This window comes from Euprymna scolopes, chromosome 30 (genome assembly GCF_053919585.1).
Source record: "Euprymna scolopes isolate OS-2025 chromosome 30, ASM5391958v1, whole genome shotgun sequence".
NCBI classification, from domain to species: Eukaryota; Metazoa; Mollusca; class Cephalopoda; order Sepiida; family Sepiolidae; genus Euprymna; species Euprymna scolopes.
The window spans coordinates 13,275,459-13,298,339 of NC_136511.1; positions in this window are offsets into that span (position 1 = coordinate 13,275,459).

Consider the following 22,881-nt stretch of genomic DNA (forward strand, 5'->3'; position numbering starts at 1 on the left):
TATATTTCATAATTGAGCATTCATATATTGTTTTAACAAAATCAAGACATCAAGGAATAGATTGATAGCAACAAATAGTGCATTTCCTTGTTAGTTATAATTGTTTCAAAGCTATTCGGACGAATTCAAACATTATATTGTTTGAAAAGTTTCACAAGGACAGCCTTTAGTCAGACGTATTGAATAAAAAACACTTTAACAATGAACAGACTGGAGTTCATTTTCCCTATGTGGAAAAACATGGGAAAATATTTTACCTGCATCTCATCCTTCCAAAGTGTTTTTTTAAAGATTTAAAAAAAATACTTCGGAAGGATGAGATGCAGGTAAAAGATTTATTCGAATAGTCTTGAAACAATTGTAACTAACGATGAAATACACTATGCGTTGTTATCAATCTATTTCTTGATGTCTTGATTTTGTTAAAACAATATATATATATATATATATATATATATATATATATATATATATATATACACTTGTGCCCGATATTATTCATACCCCTCGGATCTTTGAGATTTCTATAAGAATATTGCTCAAACCAGAAGGTAGACAATATTAAAGGGATTTCAAACAATAAATCAAGCATAAGCATTTAATTTAAACTCAGCAAATAAATAAATTATGCAAGTTTGAAACATTATACAAAGAAAAACAATAATGGCACTAGTTCAAAATTATTCATACCTCTCTTACTAATAGTCAATAGCATGCCCTTTATTCTTAATAACTGCCTGTAACCGTTTGGGATATTTATCAACAAGGTTTTTACAAGCATCAACACTGATTTTTGACCATTCTTCAATGCAGTAGTTCTCCAAATCCCTTAAATTTCTAGGTTTCCGCTTTTTAACCTCAGTTTTCAATATGTGCCAGAGGTTTTCGATAGGGTTCAGGTCGGGACTCTGGCTAGGCCATTCCAAAACATTAATTTGATTATCCTCAAACCATTTCTTGACTATTTTGGCAGTATGTTTTGGATCATTATCCTGTTGAAGGACCCAGTTTGGTCCTAAATGGAGCTTCTCCGCATCCTGTCTAATGTTTTTCTGGAGTATCTCCAAATATTGCTCCTTCTTCATGGTTCCATCTATCTTGACCAAACTACCTGGACCACTAGCCGAAAAGGAGCCCCAAAACATTAGGCTACCACCACCATGTTTCACCGTGGGTATGGTGTTCTTTGGGTTGTAAGCTTCTCCTTTCTTCCTTCAAACGTAAGAAGCATCCATATGGCCAAACAATTCAATTTTTGTTTCGTCAGTCCACAAAATACTTGAGAAAACGGACTCTGGAGAATTCACATGGGTCCTAGCAAACTTTAGACGTACTGCAAGGTGTTTTCCGGTGTGCAATGGAGTCCTTCTTGGTCTTCTTCCTTTCAGACCATTTTCATGCAGAGTCCTTTGCAATGTTTGCCTTGATATTTTTATGCCAGAAGACTCCAGATTTTCTAAAATGTCCTTATTAGTGGTGGTTGGATTTGCATTAACACTTCTTACAATATTCCTGGTGGCTCTAGCAGACAGTTTCCTTTTCCTTCCTCTACCAATCAAGTTGTTTGTTGTGTGGTGGCTCTGGAATTTTTTGATGATGCTCTGTACTGTTGCTGTAGGGACCTCAAATTTCTTGGAAATTAACTTGTAACCTAAACCATCCTTATGTGAATTCACAATTTTAGTCCTAAGATCATTACTAAGCTCTTTTTTCTTCCTCATTCTAATAATTTTTATTCTTTTATTGGTTTTCAGTTGATATCATTTTAATTTCTGAAAAATGCAAAAAACGAAATGAAATTAATCAAAGGTTGTATAAAAGCATTCAAAATAAGAATCAAACAGAAAACAAACAGTCAGAAACTCGATTAATACTGAAAAAATAAGGGGGTATGATTATTTTTGAACATTGCAGATTTTATAAATAGCTGTATATTTCTTTTATTACAAGTATCCCGAGATTTTAAAATGACGAAAATGATCAGAAGAGGTTTATTAAGAATATGTATCAATATGGACGTTAACAATAAATTCTTACAAAAGTTACACCTAATAAACTCAATTTTCAAGGGGGGTATGAATAATATCGGGCACAAGTGTATATATATATATATATAAACAGGCATATATATATATAAACAGGCATATATATATATATATATATATATATATATATATATTTATATAATGCTCCTTATCTTGGGTTGAGAATACTAAGAAGTGATACACGAATTACCATTAGCGTATAAGCGATGTTCTTTGTGTAAACAAATCGAGCAGAGGTAGTAAGGACGATGTCAAAAGATCGTTAAACTCATGACTCACGCAGCAGCCGCCAATAGCGTAGTGGTTAGGAGCCTTGACTGTCGTACAGACGGTCGGGTTTCAATCCTGGCTTGAGGTAGTTGCCTGTCTAGCTGCACTGATGAGCTGTGAAACATTTCTGTATGTGGATGACTATATATATATATATATATATATATATATATATATATATATATATATATATATATTTAACATATACACACACTAGCATTCAGCCCGGCGTTGGCGGTTTATGTTGCGCAAAAAAAAAATTAAAATTTGACTGCTATTATGATCCCTTAACATTTATTGTTTTGGGCTTAAATGGAGTTATTAAGTTAGATCCATGTCCAAGGAACCTATATCTAAAATTTCAAGTGTTTAGGCCCAAAACTCTCAGAGGAGTTTGGTAGACTTCTAAAAAATCAAATCGTTGAACTTTGACCCCTTAACAGCTAAATTTCTGGCTGAAAACCGATCACAAAGATTTTCCCAAATCTCAGTACCCTGTATATCAAATTTCGAGTCTGTAGACTGAAAATTTACAGATATATTTTGTAGGGAAATGTACACATACAAACAGACACACACACACTTTCATTTTATAGATATACTAGCATTTCAGCCCGGCGTTGACCGAGTGTTTCGAGTTGTATGTTGAGCCCCCCCCGCTCCCCCAAAAAACCCAGAAAAGTGGTCAATTTCTTTTAACTTTTACCCTTATCCTGACCCCTTAACATTTATTGTGTTGGGCTCAAATCAAGTTATTAAGTTAGATCCATGTCAAAGGAACCTATATCTAAAATTTCAAGTGTTTAGACCCAAAATTGTTGGAGGAGTTTGGTACAGTTCTTAAAGGTTAACTCGCTGAACTTTGACCCCTTAATAGCCAAATTACTGGCGGAAAACCGATCACAAAGATTTTCCCAAATCTCAGTACCCTGTATATCAAATTTCGAGTCTGTATACTTAAAATTGACAGAGTTATTGCGTAGGGAAATGTACACACACAGACACACACACATACAGACAAACACTTTCACCTTTATAGATATATAGATAGATAGATTGAAGTGATAGGGTTGGTAATTCAAATCATATTGAGCAGACTATGTACGTTCGTTATTCAATGCATCCTGCTTATTCTGCGACACTACCATTAATTTCTATATCACAAGGTTACGATAATGAATACGGCTATGACAAGAGAACATTCTTCTCATTATTTTAGCTCTGAAGTATAAATCAGTTAATATCTTATATGTTTTTGTATAGAGTGATGTTGTTCTCGATTGATTAACTGTCTTACTGTGTCGGATATATGTTTTAGAGTCAAAACAATGAAAAAAAATTCTCTTGTATTAGGCCTAATAGTGACCCAAAAGAGTACTGAATAAGAACATCATTCTAGCTAACTCCGGAAGTGAACATGGACTGTCGACGGATTTACAATGCTGTTGCGAATGGAATTTTGCAAGTGTCAAAGGAATGTGAATCCATTGCACAAAAATTGGATGTCTAAGTCAACGACAACGTACATCTCAATCAAATTCCCAGTCGACGGACACACAAACACAAAACGGTACTCCCAAGCTAACTCGATTGTCGCCCTTTAACTCTGGTAACCGGAGAGCAACACGGCCACGTCACTTCCTGTTTCTTAGTCAAAACAAATGAAAATAATATGCTGTTGTCATAGCCCTAGTGATATCAGGTCATGTCATATGCTACTGGTACCATGTAACCCAGTACTACCTGCCTCATGGTCGGGTCACCGGCGACTAAACTGGTTCCCCCACCAGACTTGTTTGGTGAGGAGGGCGGCTAGTCTCCATGAAGGATTAAAAACAAGACCTTCCAAAGGGCGAATGAACTCTTTTTCTGGGTCAACGGCCAACTAGCACCGTGTATATTTGTGTGTGTGTATATGTGTATTGGGGTGGAGAGGGCTCCCGTAAGCCGTGGTGAAGGCAAGCTTTATAGGAGAAGCAAATCTCTAATTTAAAAAACCATAAAGCGGAAGACCAGTACCCGCATTAAGCTGGTCTGCAGTTTAATTTGTTGCTAGCTATCTTGCTCTTGCTTGTTGTTGGATCTCAACATTTTTAACCGAGAGAGAGAGACTTAGCTGTCGTACAAAGCTAAGACTCTGTAACATCATATTTGTATAGATACTCCCTCAGGTATTTGGAATCATGGATTTTAAATGTCTGAGGGAGTGGCACTCGTCTGACAAGACGTTGCAATCATCAGTGATAACATACAGTTTTAGTATTGTTGATTTGCTACAAAGTGACATAGAAAGACTAGCCACAAAAATGGGGAAAATGTTGACACTGTACAGAAAGAAACGAGTGTCTCTCTAGTGTCTAGGCTGTATCTGCCCAGAGGAGCAGGAGGTATGGGTCTGTAGGAATTGAAACTCCCAGGCTAAATCGATTGTTGCCCTTTAACTCTGGTAACTGGAGAGGGACACGGCCACGTCACTTCCTGTTTCTTATATCTCTGTTTCCTTCGCGAGGACACTCAACCAGTCAACATGTAACAAAGAGCCGCTCCGGTTGGCATGGTCACCCAACCGGCCGTCCTGACCTATCCTCAACCTCTCATAAATAGCAAGTAACGTTACTCCTTTCTCAACGAACTGTTATTCCTTCTATATTCATTTTTCACGTTTTTATGTAAATTAATCTACATTCTTTCACTATCACGTTTCGTTTTCACTTGTGATCTTTTGCACTGCAATGTAAGAACGGAATATCATATGAAGCTAGCACGAGTTTGGCAACGCACGTGTATAAATAAATTCAATAGTCGGTCAGCTGAAGAGAAATGTGCATGTTAATTTTCTTTCAGCCGGCAACGTTGTTATGACAAGCGGTTGACAGCTGACGACAAGTAAGAAAAAAAATGCACGGTCAAGGGGGAAATAACTCTGCTGTCTTGGCCGTTACTATGGCACCCAAAGTCCTAAACAAAATAGACGATCAATAACAGTCGGCTGCTAGGTTTTGTTGCAGCGGGGAACTTACTACGACCGTTCCCAACGTGGGGTCCTTGCGCAACGTAACACACAGGTAAAAAAAATCGATGGAAGTAATCCAGAGTCAGGATAATTACCACAGTACTCGAGATCACTTTTTTGTCAACCCAACCTTTGCCAGTGTGCATGGGAGTGCAACACGTATCAACTGTCCTCAGGCGATTAACGAAAAGGGAAGGTGCTGAACGACGAGCTTTCCTTCATTCTCCGAAACAGCTTAAAGGGATTAAATCAGAATGAAATCTGCACTCTTTTACTAACATTGTCTATTCACTTTCGGAGCGGCGGCAGATTGAAGCAAGGAAAAAGCTGTTAAAACAACAAACAGAAGACAGAAAGATAAAGGACGACTCGGAAAAGAGCAAAGGCTTCTTAAAAAGCGGCTGAAGGCAATTACAGATTACTGGGAGTTGGTGAGAAAGCGATTATCTGAATTGAAGGAAAGAATACTAATGCTTTCAAGAGCTGAAAACGCAAGGAAACTTTGACAAAAAAAAAACAAAAAAAACGAAACGCATTTAGGTTCACCAAGGTTCGGGGAGGAAAAAACGTACTCCTCAATATTCCGAAAAGAAAAGAGCTAGAAAAAAATATACCGACCCACTCACGAACAATCCTCTTGTTTATTATAATAAGGAAAGTAGTCCGCATCCCCAGGGTATAAAGTTCGATAATTCTCCTTTAAGGTTAGGTGAGATAAAAGACTTTGTCAGGAACGCGAAAGCAAAGAGTTCACTTGAAATAAACGGTATTTCTAATAAACTTTATAAAAGATGCCCTAACGTACTGGCAATCTTCTGGAAGTTGTTACGGACAGCATACGCAAAGAAGGTCGTAGCAAAGAATTGGGGACTGGCAGATGGAATCCTTATACCAAAGGAAAAAAATCCCAAACCCTTTCGACTGATTTTATTACGCAACGCAGAACGTAAGATCTTTTTTAGGTGCTATTGCTAAAACAATGGCAAATTCTTGCTAGACATTGACTATGTTAAGTGTTCACTTCTGAAGGCTTAAATTCCTGGCTTCACAGCATGTATCGAACATACCACCACTAGACTGAATTAAAACGGCTGAAACTAATAAATCTGCTGAACTGCATGTCATTTGACTAGACTTAGAAAATATGTATGGCTAAGTAAGGCACCAATTACCAAAGAAGATAATGGAGATTTGGAGATTCAGGGAGATATAAAAAAATCTAATCTTTAAAATGTTTTTTTTTTTTTTACATGGGTGTCACCACTTATCAAGGCTCAGAGGCCACTCGAGGATAAGGGTTAATAGGTATACATTAGTCATTGTGATTTTAGCATAGTAAACAGTGGGAATTTTGTAACTTGGATTACTTAGAGGGACGGTTCAATTAGAACTTGTTCACATTGGACTTTTTCTTTTTTTTTCATAGGTATCAACACATTATCAAGGCTAAGAGGCCACTCAAGGATAAGGGTTAAAGAGTGTACAGTAGAAATTGGACAATATAATAATCATTGGTAATGAGAATTTGTTAAATTTGATAACTTATATGGAACGGCTCATCAAGAACTTATTTACGTTAGACTTGAAGACAACCATATTGTAGTCAGCCGGAATTGGGATTAGGATGTGATGTTCTATCTCTCCACTACTGTTTTAGTTGGTAATGGAGATGATATTGCGTAGTGCCGAAGACAACAGCAATAAGAAAAAAGATTCCTTCTATGAAGACGTTCATGGATGACGTGACATTCGTCACAGAATCAAAATTATACATGAAACAAATGATTACTTGCTTACTGGAGATGTTTACATGGACTGCGATGAAAATAAAGTCATTAAAATGTCGCAGTTCATCTATAATTAAAGGAACGTGCAATCAAGGTAAGAAAGAAGAAGAGAGAAAGAAAGAAGACAATTTACTGAGAATGGAGTTTGGCTCCGAAATATATTTATGTTATAAATTTCAAACAAGTAGAATATTTGCTTATTTTCTTAATACAAGAACCCAAGTTTTCCCACCTGGGCAAACTTGAGTCCTTGTACCGGAAAAAATATCCAGTAAATAAAACGTTGTTTACTAAATCGTTATCTTTTGCGTTTTTTTTTTTTTTTGCATTTCCATACATCAAACATGGCTTTAAATATCAATAAAACATCCGCTGAGTCATAAGCTTCATTTCGGTACCTAACTTACCTGAGTGAGTTACCTGTAGGCTGAGATAAATCGCGCCACACACACACACACACACACACACACACACACACACACACACACACACACACACACACACACACACACACACACACACACACACACAAAATCGAACTTACTAAGGGAGATAATACCTTCCGGTGAATACCGGAAATAAATCCAGTAAATAAAACGTTGTTTAGTAAATCGTTATTTTTTCATTTTTTTTTCTTTTGCATACATCAAACATGGATATATATATATATATATATATATATATATATATATATATATATATATATCACTAAAACATCCGCTTGGACATAAGCTTCATTTAGGTACCTAACTTGTCTGAGTGAGTTGCCGGTAGGCTGAGATAAATCGTGTCACACCCACACACACACAGTAGAAAAATGTATAATAAGATTACGTTCTGATTTGCCTTTCAAGCGAAATTGATGCGTATTATATTTTATTCAAATTAAATCAACGTTTCTATAATTGTTTTTAAAATTGCAATTTCACCCCAAACAAGGCACATTGCCACTTTGCTGTAGGGGGTTACTATCAGGGACATAAGCTACAGGGGTACTATGTGGGGAGTTGGACAGCAAGATGTCGGTTCACGTTACACTTTAACTTCTGCATGTCAGTACAGTTGGGGAAACAGGAACTCGGAAGGGAATTCCAAAGTCCAGCGGTTCTGGGGATGAAACTACTGGAGTAGAAAGATACATTTACATCTAGGGATCTCAACTGTGAAGGGGTAGGATTTTGCTGCTTGTCGGGTTTGTCGGGGGTATTTACATAGAGGGGGCATAAGTGCTTGCATTTCATCAGAGCATTCATCATTGAAATACTTGTAGAACAGGCAGATGGATGCTACATTACGTCGATGGGACAGAGGCTGAAGCTTAGATGACAGTTCAGGACCTATTAGGTTGGCGACTCTCTTTTGAATCCTGTCTAGAAGTGAGAGACTAGTAGCAGATGTACCAGCCCAAATATGACAACAATACTCCATACATGGGCGAATGGTGGCCTTATAGAGGTACATGATACTTTCGGGCGTTAGTAGCCTTCTAGCACGGTAGAGAGAACCTACCTTTTTCACAGTGTTTCTGGCAATGCTCTCAATGTAATTTTTCCAACTCATGTTTCCTGTGAACGTTAGGCCGACGAGTTTAAAAGATGTGCTTTGGCCATTGCTATTGGTGGTAGAGAAGGCTTCTTGTAATTATTGAAGGAAACAAGTTTAATCTTGGCAGCACTGAATGTGACCATCCATTTTTGTCCCCATTCCACTACAGATCGGAGGTCATCCTCTAGTGTTTCTGCCATTTCTCTAGATATGTGTTTATTTGTTTTCTTCTCGTGTCGGTTATAGAGAGTGGTGTCAACAGCATATATACCCAACTCACAGACACAGAGGGTTTTTTTTCAAAAATAAACAATTATAATCAGAAATCTATCTATATTCTTTTTTTTATTTTAATATACTTTCATAGAAATGTTTCTGTTATATCACAAAAAACTATTTTCTTTACGCCACAAGTGTCACGATCATACATTTACTTTATAGCTAATATAACATACTGACCCAACGGGTTCGGGTAGTCTAGAATATACATATATATATATATATATATATATATATATATATATATATATATATATTTGTATATTTTGTCAGCAAGTCGTTATTTACACACGTTTGATTGAACACGACAGAGTTATTCTTTTTCCAATCCTGTTGGATATCTTTTCTATTTGCCGAGCAGTCTTTTTAATTTTGACAGGCATGTTTTATAATATGGCGCCTGAGATTTGTTGGTCCCGCATATTTTCCTCTTTCTATCGGGCATCCGATCATAATCAGGAGCAATTGTTGTTGTTTTCTTTTCCTTTTCTTTTTCTTTGAGGCTTCGTGCATTTATAACATATATATATATATATATATATATATATATATATATATTCCCGTTAAAAACAGACCAAAGTTAAAGTCAGTCGATTCAGAATGAATGCTTTATACCAAATCAATGCTTTATTACAATACAATTTGAACACATTTTTGCATTAAATACTAATCTATATTAATTTATAATTTTTTATCTAACGAATTACATAATACCCAATTATTTGGACCTAATGATAAAAAAGTTCAATGTAAACCGTCAGTCACATCAATCGATTATTGTCTCAGAAAATTCCTAGAGTAAATGTGGTATTATGGTGACAAATACGTATTACTCCCCATTAATCCATATTAATCACTAACTGTGTATAAAACAGATATTTTATTAGTTAGTTTGCTGAACCGCATCCACACAACATCTCCGCCAGATCATCTCAGTATTTTCTGAGAAAAAGTGGAACATATAGACATACAGACATACAGTATATATATATATATATATATATATATATATATATATATATATATATATACTGGTGTTAATCATGTTAATCGTGTCACCCTGCACTGAAGATTCCCGAAAGGATGAAACACTAGTATCTGTAGGTAGTTAATTATTATAGTAAAATATATATATATATATATATATATATATATATATATATATATAAATTACTATAATATTTTTTTTATCATAAAGACACTAGGGTTTCATCCTTTTGGGGGTCATCAGTGCAGGGTGACACAATTACGAACGGTCGGGAGATTCGCACCCGGCCACGAAGACATCTCTGACGCATTACCAACGAACAAACCTCACGGCCAATCTCAACCGCGAAAAATATCGTTGAAATTTTTACATTTATTTTATTTTATTTTTTTTCATGAGGCGATCAGAAGTCAAAAGCGTTGAAATTAACCGAAGTCAATCCATTGGTGACGATGGCTTGCTAAAATGTCGTCGACCCCCCCCAAAAAAATAAAACAAGCATCCTCCTTGTATAAAACGGCTGAAGGAATTAAAGTTTTTGGATAATCTTTCGATATTTGTCGTCTAAGACGTCGAAATTCAAAAAGGTACTGATCTTGTCAGTATCCGTCGCACCTGTTGAAAAGTTTTGCGAGGCATACAAACATGCATCAAAAGATCAAAATGGGCACGAGCGTTTGTGTATATCCACGAAAGGCTTTTTTCGGTGGGGGTTCTCACGTCGGTTAGATTTCATCTCTATCTTCTTTTGATCGAATTAAAAAAAATCTCTCGTTTCGAGTGTTTGTCTTTTTAGTGTAAATATAAGCGAAACTAATCGACCGTCAGTATAACAAAACCTATTGAGACTCATTTAAACTTCGAAACATGTCATGCCTTTACGAGAGGCGTGCAATAAGTAATGCCCCTGAGCCATTTTCAGCTGTCTGATCTAGCTGAAATTTTGCATGTGCAATGATTTATATCTCTACGAGTGATTTGGCAAATTACAGCTCTGAACTAATTGTGGTTTCCGTTTTACAGGTGTTTGAATTGAATCAGGTGTGACATGGAGCCTGTTGAATGCCGAGCAGTGATCCGGCTTTTGTATTTGAAAAAACTTCCAACAAAAACCTAACAGCCAGCCATGGTTCTCCCCTGAATGTGCTGCTGCCATCGCGCACAGAAATCACTTTTTCCATAGCTACCAACGTAATAGATGTACTGAGACTAAAGCTGCTTCCAGGACTGCCAGCAACCACTGTAAAAGAGTAATAAAACATGCAAGAGAGCTATATGCTCAGTCTGTTAAATGCAAAGTCGCTGAGCAGCGGCTAAGTTCCCACCAGTTCTGGCAAATAGCAAACAGGATCTTAAACAGAAGCGTGCCTTCTATCCCAACTATCATCAATGGACCTGAGGTCATCTCGTCAGCATAAGACAAGGCCAGACTATTTGCCAAGAACTTTGCAGTTAATTCTATCCTATGCGACAATGACCATCAACTCCCTGTATTTCCTCCTATAACAGACAACACGCTATGCAACATACAAATATCTGTGCGTGAGGTCGCCAAGCTAATCAAGAACCTTGACTCCAGTAAAGCAACTGGCCCTGATGGCATTCCAGTTATAGTGCTGAAACAGCTACAACCAGAACTTGCCCCCATACTTACAAAACTGTTCAAACGTTGCCTTAAGGAGAAATGCTTTCCAACACCCTGGAAAACCTCATTAGTATGCCCTGTATTTAAGAATTCAGGTGAAAAGTCATCTCCCTCTCAGTACAGACCAATAAGTCTCCTGTGTGTCATGAGTAAGTTGTTGGAATCCATATTAAATAAAGACGTAGTCAACTACCTCAACAGAAACAACCTTCTTAGTGACACGCAATATGGTTTCCGCTCTGCACGATCTACAGCAGATGTGCTAACCGTTATATAACATAGGATTAGTGAATCTCTTGAAAAAGGTTTCCTTTCCAAGGCGATTGCTCTTGACATATGAAAGGCCTTCGATAAGGTATGGTATAAAGGCCTACTTCACAAGATTTCCAGTTACGGTATTACTGGAAATGTTTTCTCAATCATTAAATCATTTCCTTCTGATAGGTTCATAAAAGCAGTGGTTGATAGGCAGAAATCAGAGGCCCACAATATTAATGCTGGATTCCCCCAGGGGTCCATCCTGGGCCCAACTCTCTTCCTGATCTATATCAATGATCTTCCAAAACACATACTTAAATCATTCGTTTACATCTATGCTGATGACACGACCATCTATGGCAACATATCAAAGATCGTAAATGACAAAGTTCTCTCTAATTCTCTCCCCTCTTATCTTGAGCACATGGTAAAATGGGGGAAGAGGTGGCTGGTTAATTTTAATGCATCCAAAACCGAGCTTCTATCTTTGCATCATCAACGCTCTGGTCCCCATCTGGCATCAATTGAAATGGATGGCTCTCGTCTTGGGGAGGCTCCATGTTTTGACAAGCTTATGGATTTGACCTTTATTCCTGATCTGAAATGGAACACGTACATCAAATCTGTTGCCAGGGACGCTGGGAAAATGGTAGAATCCTTCTACCGCTCCAGAAGATATCTCACTACTTATGCAGTTCTCTATCTGTATAAAAGGCAAGTACGTCCAAGGATGGATTACTGCTGCCGCATCTGGACAGGAGCTTCTAAAACAGCTTATCCTGCCTTGACAGAGTACAAAATAGACTTCGTAGTTTAGTGGAAGATGCCCTTTTCTCTTCCTTGCAACCTCTCTCCCACAGAAGAGACGTTGCGAGCCTGTCTTTGTTTTATCGTTATTTCCATGGAAGGTGCTCGTCTGAGCTCCAATCCCTCGTCCCCCCTCGCTAATCTTTCACGAGAAACACCCGTCTGGCTGAAACTACTGTCAATAATTTTCACCACTTTTTATCTCTGCCTAAATCCAAACGTAGATTCCATGAGCAAAGTTCCTTTCTTAAAACTGCATGCCAGTGGAACTCTCTGTCGCTTGCCTGTTTACCACCTGACTACAACTTGGACGTCTTCAAGTCCAACATAAACAAACTCCAGACAAACCGCCCCCTTAAGTAAGACACTCTACCAAAACCCCCAATACTAATGATTACTACAATACTATCTCATTGATTACTGTACACGCAATAACCCTTATCCCTGAGTGGCCTTCGGGCCTTGATAAGTGGTGACCCCCATGTAAAAAAAAAGGACGCACACCACATCAGGCTTTTGATGAAATGAAAGAAACTTATGATGATAATGCCCCATCATATGACCTTGTAAAACGCTGGCATCGTGAATTCAAACATGGCCGGAAGTCTGTGGAAACAGCTCCCAGACCTGATCGCCCCCCCTTCTGCCATTGATCAGGCATTTGTCCGTCAAGTTGAGGCTGCCATTTTGGAAGATCAGCGCATTACTATTCACCAAATAACCCAAGATATCAAGATTAGCACAGGGTTTGTGGAAACTATCATTCATGACCATTTGCATATGCATAAGGTGTCTGCCAGATGGATTCCCAGGTTGCTCACACCATTCCAGTAGCGAGAACGCGTCGAGTGTTCGAGGATGAATTTGGAGATGTGCCAAGAAGATGAGTCAAGTTTTTCAAAAGACTGATTACACAGGATGAAACCTGGGTCCATCACTATGATTCAGAGACCAAAGCTCAGTCAATGCATGGAAGCACTTGGACTCACCACCTCCAAAGAAGGCAGGGTACAGCCCTCTGCTGGCAAAGTAATGCTCACAGTCTTCTGGGACCAGAACGGAGTAGTGATGACAGATTTCCTGGCAAAGGGTACCACAATTACAGGAGCCTATTATGCTTCACTTCTGAGGAAATTAAAGGAAGCTATCAAAATCAAGAGGCGAGGCAAGATCAGCAAAGGTACCCTTCTCCTGCAGGACAACGCTCCGGTCCACAACTCGCATGTCGCCAGATCAGAAGCACGGGCATGTGGTTATGAAATCCTTCGTTATCCTCCCTACTCTGCTGAACTTGCACCCTCTGACTTTCACCTCTTCCCAGCCATGAAGTTGCTTTTGAAAGGAAAGCGTTTCCCAGATGATGCAGCCTTGATTTCTGAAGTCACGTCGTGGTTAGAGGACCAACCTGGGTTGTTCTACAAAAACGATCTCCAAAGCTGCATCAAACGATGGGAGAAATGCATAACCCTGGGTGGTTCCTATGTAGAGAAAGACTAATAACTGTGCCAAGTTTCGTTGCTCTACTTCTATGAGAAGTGGGTCAGGAGCATTACTTATTGCACGGCCATTGTAGATAACTAAATTTTATGCACGTAAAACAAATATTTAAATAAATATTTAAATAATAAATTGATTACAAATAATACGTCCCAAAAATGTGGGACGACTAGAATATAAATAAAGGGCAGATAACCTTTCCTTTTAAAGCACTCAGGGAGTGGAAAAAATGCCACAGAATCGCTTATAAAAAAAAAAAAAAATCAATAATCTTGCATTTAAAATGCGATAAAAATCGTGCGTAGAATTGTTGAGATCCCGTGATCCGGTGGGTAAACATCAGGTTACGTATCGAGCGGTGGTGAGTTCGAGTCTCAATAAGTTAAGCTATACTGAGGAGAGATGAAACTACACACCGTACTATTAGGAAAATAAACAAGTATTTTACTTGTTTGAAATTTATAACAGATATATTTCAGAGATATACTCCATCTTCAGTATTTTGTTTCTTTTTTTTCTTGTTTTCTTCCTTGCCATGTTGTAAAGTTAGAAAAAGAAAAGTCCCTTTGTAAAGAGCTGCGCGTTGTATCTCAGCGGTTGTATTTTGCAATGTTGGAACTGTGCGTAGGGAATGCGAGAATACCGTCAAGGGTGTGAGTTCATATTGAAACGTTATTTTATTCTAATTAAAACAACGTTTCTTTATGAACACACATCCTAATATACAGGGTGGTCAAAAAGTCAGGTAACATTTTAAAGAAAAACGATATTAGCAATACACGTATATTTAAGTACCATACATTGAAATATAAAATGAAACAAACATGAAATATGTTTATTTTGTTAATTGTCGTCCATTTCTCTCTATCAATCGCTGGAAGGGATTAACCACTGATTGTGTAACACGTGTAATCATGTCAGCTGATATCCGCGCAATCTCCTCTTCAATAAATAACTTTAAAGACGCTATTGTATCAGGCTTCTTGCCATAAACGCTATCCTTTACATAGCCCCAAAGCCAGAAATCAGGAGGGGTAGTTTATATATTACACTCAAATATTTAAACAAATAATATTAAACGAATAGAGATTATAATGGATCATATTGTTTTTTTTACCTTTAACAAGTTACCTGACTTTTTGACCACCCTGTATATAAATATATATGTGTGTGTGTGTGCGTGTGTGTGTGTGTGATAGTTGAAAAATAGATATTTGTGTTTTTATTTATACCTTCTGACTCAAGTGTTTCATGCCTGCGCAATCATCAGTGTAGCAGGTTATGATTACTGCTGGTCGGCAGATTCGAACTCAGTCGCAAAGTTTCCGTTGGCTTTGTATGCTAGCATCGTTGCTCTTTTCAGATGATAATTCATGTCTAGAAATTAATTAAAACTCGGGGCGTCAATGCGAACCGCAATGTTGCAAATATTGATAAGGAAAAATCAAAACCAGACATTTCTTGAAAAACTTGACATCTTCATATTGTCTTTAACTCTTTTCTTCTATTCTCAACTTAATACTTATCTTTTAAACTATTGTTTCGTACACAGATATCAAAAGTGGGAGATAAAACAAATCTCCTATTTTTCTCCTGTAAGGAAAAAAAAAATCGGAAGTTTTCTAAAAACCCATTTGTCTTTGGCTTCCCTGTTACAATCAACATTGTTAAACTGTTGGAGTTTGTTTAATTAAAACGAACTTTTTTAATTTAAACTTAATTACGCTAAAATATTTGTTTACATTGGAACAGAGTTATGTTTCGAAAAATATAGCTTCCATTATTTTTGTTCTGATGGGTCGTAATTTGCAATTAACTCACGACACAATACTTCTCTTAGTAAGGTGCTAAATATTTTCTTCTTATTTAATCCCGCGGTATTATTCAATACTCTATGTATCACTCTCGCTTCTATACCTCTAATTACCCCCCTCTCTTTCTTTTTGTCACTCTGCATTCATTACAAAAGTAATAACGTAAGTTAAAAGATGGGAATCGTTCACAAAAAATATATATTACTCCCATGGATTTATTTATCTTTCTCTCTTTTTACCTATCTATCTATCTATCTATCTATCTATCTATCTATCTATCTATCACTCTAACTAACTATCTAACTATCTATCTTTCTATGAAAGTTCCTGAACTTTGTAGAGGCTTATTGATACAGAAACTAAGCATAAAACTAATGGTCTCTTCAAGGAATAATCAATGACCAGCGTCTGTTGTGGTGTAATAATGATTGAAAGATATGATTATAGGAAATAACTCTGTATATCACTCTCGCTTCTATCAGTGTCTCTTTCTATTTGTGTTGATCATCAGTCAAAATTCATAAAGATGGATATAGTTTTTAACCAAATCGAGAGATATGGTGATAAAATGATTTGTTTTAATTATTTATTTTCTATAAATGTAAAAGTTACAAATATTGATAAAAAAATAAATAATTAGGCTAAGGATGATTTTATTTTTCGACGAAATATTTTAAATCGTTAGCCCTCTATTAAAGTCTCGGCTATAAATGTCGATTCATTGTAAGGTGTGAGCACGTTTACCAAAAGGTTAAGATTTATTTCCTACGGACGATTTTAAAATTATTTTTCAACTATTCACTTGACTGTCTGAATTTTATCATCGTTTCCATAATATTTAGAAAAAGAAACAAGGTAAAGTAATGCATTTTATATCAGATATATTCCTACGCGTTTTTTTTTTCACTTTTTTTTCTTCGATTTTTTTTTTAGAAAGATCTTATGTTTTCCTGTCTGGGTAATTGATTTAGTTGATAATATATATTTGTGTGGGGGAGTTTCAACGTAATTATGGTTTTTTTTCGGGGGGAGGGGGGTGTCGCAGCGTCACTCAAAGAAAAATAATTGCAGAAGTACAAAATGCGGGTGTTTTTTATCTGTTTAGTACTTCTGCAGTTTACGAACCGTGCTATTTTTTAGGTATTATTAACAAGTGTAATTCAATTTTTGCCGTATCTTTTGTTTATTAAATTTTTATGTGAAAGTCCTTCCTTTATTAAAAATGGGGTACTTTTTATATACACAACCAAGCATAGTTTATCCGCAAAAATCCTAATTTACATATTTGGGAGCAACACAAACTGAAAACGGACCTGTACAGTTTTTTTTTCTACGTAATGTAGAACTTTCGTTTACATTTTAACTAGTGGTACAAGAAATGTCGTTTACCCAGAAGTTTTGGTTTCGAACCTGTGATTACATAAATATTAAAACAATGCCAACTAGTATTGTGTAATACAAATATATCCGTAGCAAAGCTCGGGTAAATCGGCTAGTATATATATATATATATATATATATATATATATATATATATATATATATATATATATATATAATTTTAGTCATTCAATGAATTTTTAAAATTATGACGTGAAATCTTTAAATTTCAAATCAAAAGATTTTTATCATTCTATGAAAGACAAAGAACACATTTGAAACATAACTCCTATTTATTTGCTCTGTCTTGTATATCGAGCAATCCTTATTGATCTGGGATAGTACTTATAGTATACTACTGCCAGTAATACCTTGTAAATCTTATAATCATAGGTTTCCATACCAGTTGATTGTTAGATAATTTTATTATATATATATATATATATATATATATATATATATATATATATATACTCTGTTCCGTCTGCCTGCTTCCCACCGGACTACAACTTGGATGTATTCAAGTCCAACGTTAACAAATTCCTAATGAAACGCTCCCTTAAGTAAAGACTTCATCAAATCTCCACACTTACGTAATGTACTTGCGATAACCTTTATCCCTGAGTGGCTTCCGGGCCTTGATAAATGGTGATCACTGTGTAATATATATATATATATATATATATATTTATATATATATATATATATATATATATATATATATATATAAATTTAGATCACTGTCTGCCTGGCGTAAATGAACACTTAAAATTAAGATGTTTAAAATTCAACGTTATTTCAAGCGGTTAATGGTAGCCGAATGGATACGGTCTCCGAATCGTTCGACTGGTAGTAATCGTGACACCCTGCACTGAAGATTCCCGAAAGGATGAAACACTAGTGTCTGTAGGTATTTAATTATTATAGTAGAAAAATAAATATATATATATATATATATATATATATATATATATATATATATATATATAATCATGTTGACACATTGGCTCTCGCCACATCACCGAAGTTAAGAAACGATTAGTCTGGCCAGTACCAGATGAGTGACCATTCGGGAAGGCTAGACACTGTATGTACGGAGGCGAATCGTAGAAATTTGCAGGTTGGCACTTGAGAACACGCTTAAGATGCACACTGAATAAACTCGCCTGGCGGGTAGGGTTAGGGTTAGGGTTAGGGTAGGCGGCGAATGGTACTTCACGTAATGATGTACAGGCAACCTGCTGTAAGATGCCTTCTTGAATCTGCATTCCAAGCCCATGTTTGCCGCAGCGAATGGTGACATCTTAAGTGTGTGTGACACGAAGATGCGTCTCGTGGATAACCTAAAATACTTCGGGTTGGTTCAATCCTAATGGGTAAAATGTCTACCCGTATCTGTAAGGTAACGAAAACAAGGAAAATATATTTAAAATATAGGTTTTTGCGAATACAAAATAATCTATCCCTCTCTCTTTCTTTCTCTCTTTCTTTCACACACCTTTCTCTCATAAATTTCTTTTTTTTTGTGATATTCATATTAAAAAGAAACCTTTTTCTATTTATTTAAAAAGAAAATGCCACTTTGTTATATATGGCTCATAGAATTGCATTTATCTGCAAAAGATCTAGCTAATTTGCATAATCTTTTAAACGTTTATTTTAATTAATTCCCTATTAGTTTTTTTTTTCTTATAAGATAATCATCTTTAGTTAACTATTACGTGTAATTATATTCATGCAAATATTCTACATGATTTATCTTTACGTAATATTTGCGTAAAAGTTTATAGTAAACACACATCTCTTTAAATATATATTTACTAGCAGGCCACCCGGCATTGCCCGGTCGTAAAACAGACTTAAATATAATATTTTGATTGACGCAGATTTCGTATTTATTATTATACTGGCATGTATTCCTGGCGTTGCCCTGGTGTTTTGCGATATATGTTAAAAAAAAAAAACAACAAAAAAAAAACTGGTAGTATGCAGGCTCGAAACTGTTCCGCGAATGAGGAAAAAAAACGTAAAAAAAAAACGTGGCGTCTTGTCTGTTGAGTTCATCGCCAAACCGGAAGTGACGTAGGTTAAAAGTAAAGCTAATCAACCGAAAAGAGGGGATGACTTTCGAAAATATTCGTGGAAAAAGCGACCCCTTCCCTGTAGAAACGTGCCCTGTTTATGGTTTAGGAATTAATGTATTTGCACAATTGTTCGATATTTGTCGTCCGAAGGATCGACCTCCAAAATAATACCGATCTTGTGAAAATCCGTGGTCTCTTTCGAAAGTTTTAGGAAGACATACATTTATATATTTAAACATACATGTGAGATTTATATTATAGACTATTTTGGGTGCCCGACGTTACCCGGGTGTTTGAAGCTGTGTGTTGAGCATAAGTGAATAAGTGAAGTAAATATTTTTAAATATTAAATAAAAATTAAATATTATATAAAAAAGTTAAAACTTAAAAAAATCGAAAAAAAAAACACAAAAAACTAACGATGTTAAATGTAAAAATCGGAAAAACAAAAAAACAAAAAGTAAACAGAAAAACGAAAGTTAAAACGTCTTTATAAAATCTAAAAAATGAAAACAAAAAAAACACGTGAGAAATGGCTTGAATAAGCGTGTTTCGATATTAAAAATTAAAAAAATCGTTGGCCATGTGTTTTTGGGTGTGTGTGGTCGGTCGGGAGTGGGGGTGTTAATGAAAAGCTAAGAATAAGCGAAGTAAAAAAAAACAAACAGAAAAACGAACGTTATGTGAAATATGGCTTAAATAACCCTGCTTCAATATTAAAATTAAAAAGATCGAAAAAAAAAGAAGAAATCTCACACCAGGATTCGCACCCAAAACATTTAGATAATGAGCCAACACTAACCAACTGAGCTAACAGGACGTATATGAGAGTGTGTCAGTTCTTCAAATATTTAAACTAAATCAGGTTATGACGTCGTCTGACGCATGCGGAGAACCGATCTCGTCATGAGAGGACGGTTTTTGCTGACCCCCCACTGTAGAAAAGTGCTGATTTCAAGGTGAAAAAAATTAATGTTTTTTCCCAATTTTACGATATTTGTCGGGCGAAGGATGGGGCTTTCATATGAGCTCAAATTTGTGAATTTTTGTTCTGTCCGTCGAAAGTTTTTAGCAGAAACACAACTATACATACATACATACATACATATATTTTCGCTTTTATATATATAGATTATATTGGGCCCAATATATAGTAATAATTTAAAAAAAATGACTGGTGCGCCACCATCGAGAATCGAAACCAAAAAGTGTAACTTACGAGTTACCTTTTCTTATGGTCTGAGCTATGAAAACATGTTTGCTGCTCGACTAAAAATTAAAATATGAACCAATAGCTACTACGTTATGCAGGCATATTTGTAATTCCGTCGTTCGACCTTCACCTAGCATATTACATTTTCTTAATTTTCACACTTTTGCATCGATTTTGCCCTGCTAATACCAAATATAAAATTCCGCATTGGTTCGAATACCCTATATATTAAGTTGTATGTCTGTAGACCAAAAACTAACAGAGAAGTATGGTAGGCAAAACATTTTAAACAAACATATATATACGCATACATAAATATATATAGAAAGAATTTTGAGTTTACTGTTGCCTTTTTACGCAAATATTACGCAAGTATAAATCATGTAGAATATCTGCATGAATATAATTACACGTAATAGTTAACTAAAGATGATCATCCCATAAGAAAACCGGAAAAACTAATAGGGAATTAATTAAAATGAATGTTTAAAAGAATATGCAAATTAGCTAGATCTTTTGCAGATTAAAGTAATTCCACGACCTATATATAGCAAATTCTTTTAAATTAATATATAAAAAAGGTTTTTATATGAATATCAATACACAAACACACGCACACACATACATAAATATATATATACTAGCATGGGCGCCCGGCATTGCCCGGGTGTTTGGATGTGAATGTTGAGCAAAAAAAGACGTGGTAGTAGGAAGGCAGGCTCGAACCCGTACCGCAAAGGAGGAAAGAACGGGGTAAAAACCTAACGTTTATGCTGTCCCGACCACCGCCAAACCGGAAGCGACATTTTTTTAAATTAAGGCTAGACAATCTAAAGGAGAGGATAACTTTAAAAAAATATCGGCGAAAAAAGTGATTCCCCCCCCCTGTAGAAAAGTGCCTAGTTGAAGGGGAAGATATTAATGTTTTTAGCCAATTTTTCGATATTTGTCGTATGAAAGGTCGAACTTTAAAACGATACTGATCTTGGTAAAATCCGTCGCCTCTATTGAAAGTTTAAGGCAGACATGCAAACAGGCATACATACATACCTTTATATATTGGTAACTAAAAATTTTCGACCCAAACTGATGAAAAAGCTTGCCCTATCTCTGAATACCCTTTATGTAAAATATTTAGACCATAAATTGTCTGAGTGATTTGAAAGAGACTGCAGAGGTCAATTTTTTTAAACTTTGACCCTTATTATGACCCTTTAAAATTTATTGTTTGGGGCTCAAATCAAGTTATTAAGTTAGATCCATGTCGAAGCAACCTACATTTAAAATCTCAAGTGCATAGACCCAAAATTGTCGGAGGAGTTTGGTAGAGTTCTCAAAAGTCAAATCGTTGAACTTTGACCCCTTAATCGGCAAATTTCTGAGCAAAAACCGATCACATCGATTTTCCCAAATCTCAGTACCCTGTATATCAGATTTCGAGTCTGTAGACTTAAAATTGAGAGAGTTAATGCGTAGGGAAATGTACACAGACACACAGATACACAGACACGTTCACTATATATATATATATATATATATATATATATATATATGTATATATATATATATATATATATATGATGAAAATAATGGAAATAGTATTCCGACAAAATAGAGAAATAAAAAGGAACAAAACGTATTATGTGTTCAACAACGTTTCGTCTTTATTTCGAGGAAGTCTCGAAATAAAGACGAAACGTTGATGAACACATAATAAGGTTAATATGGTACAATATCGTAGTAATCGTTAGTAGTGTAAATTTGGTAAATTGGATTACTTAAGGGGAACGGCTCATCAAGAACTTGTTTACATTGGACTTGAAAACGACCATATTGTAATCAGCTGGAAAGCAGGAAAATGGAAGAGAGTTCCACAGGTGTGACGTTCTAAGAAAAAAGCTTTGTTCATGGAATCTACGATTAGGTTTAGGCGCAGATAAAGAGTGGGGGAAATTATTGATAGTTGGTTTCAGATAGACGAGTATTTTTGGCGGGAGGGGACAATAAATTGGAGCATAGACGAGCACTTACCATGAAAATGACGATAAAGCAGAGACAAACTCGCAACGACTCTTCTGTGAGAAAAAGGTTGCAGGGAAGAGAAAAGGGCATCCTAACTAGACTATGATTATTTTGAACTCTGTCAAGGTATTTCTAACAGCTACTATCCAGATGTGGCAACAGTACTCCATCCTTGGGCATACTTCGCTTTTATATAAGTAAAGAATTGCATCAGCAGTGAGATATTTACTGGAG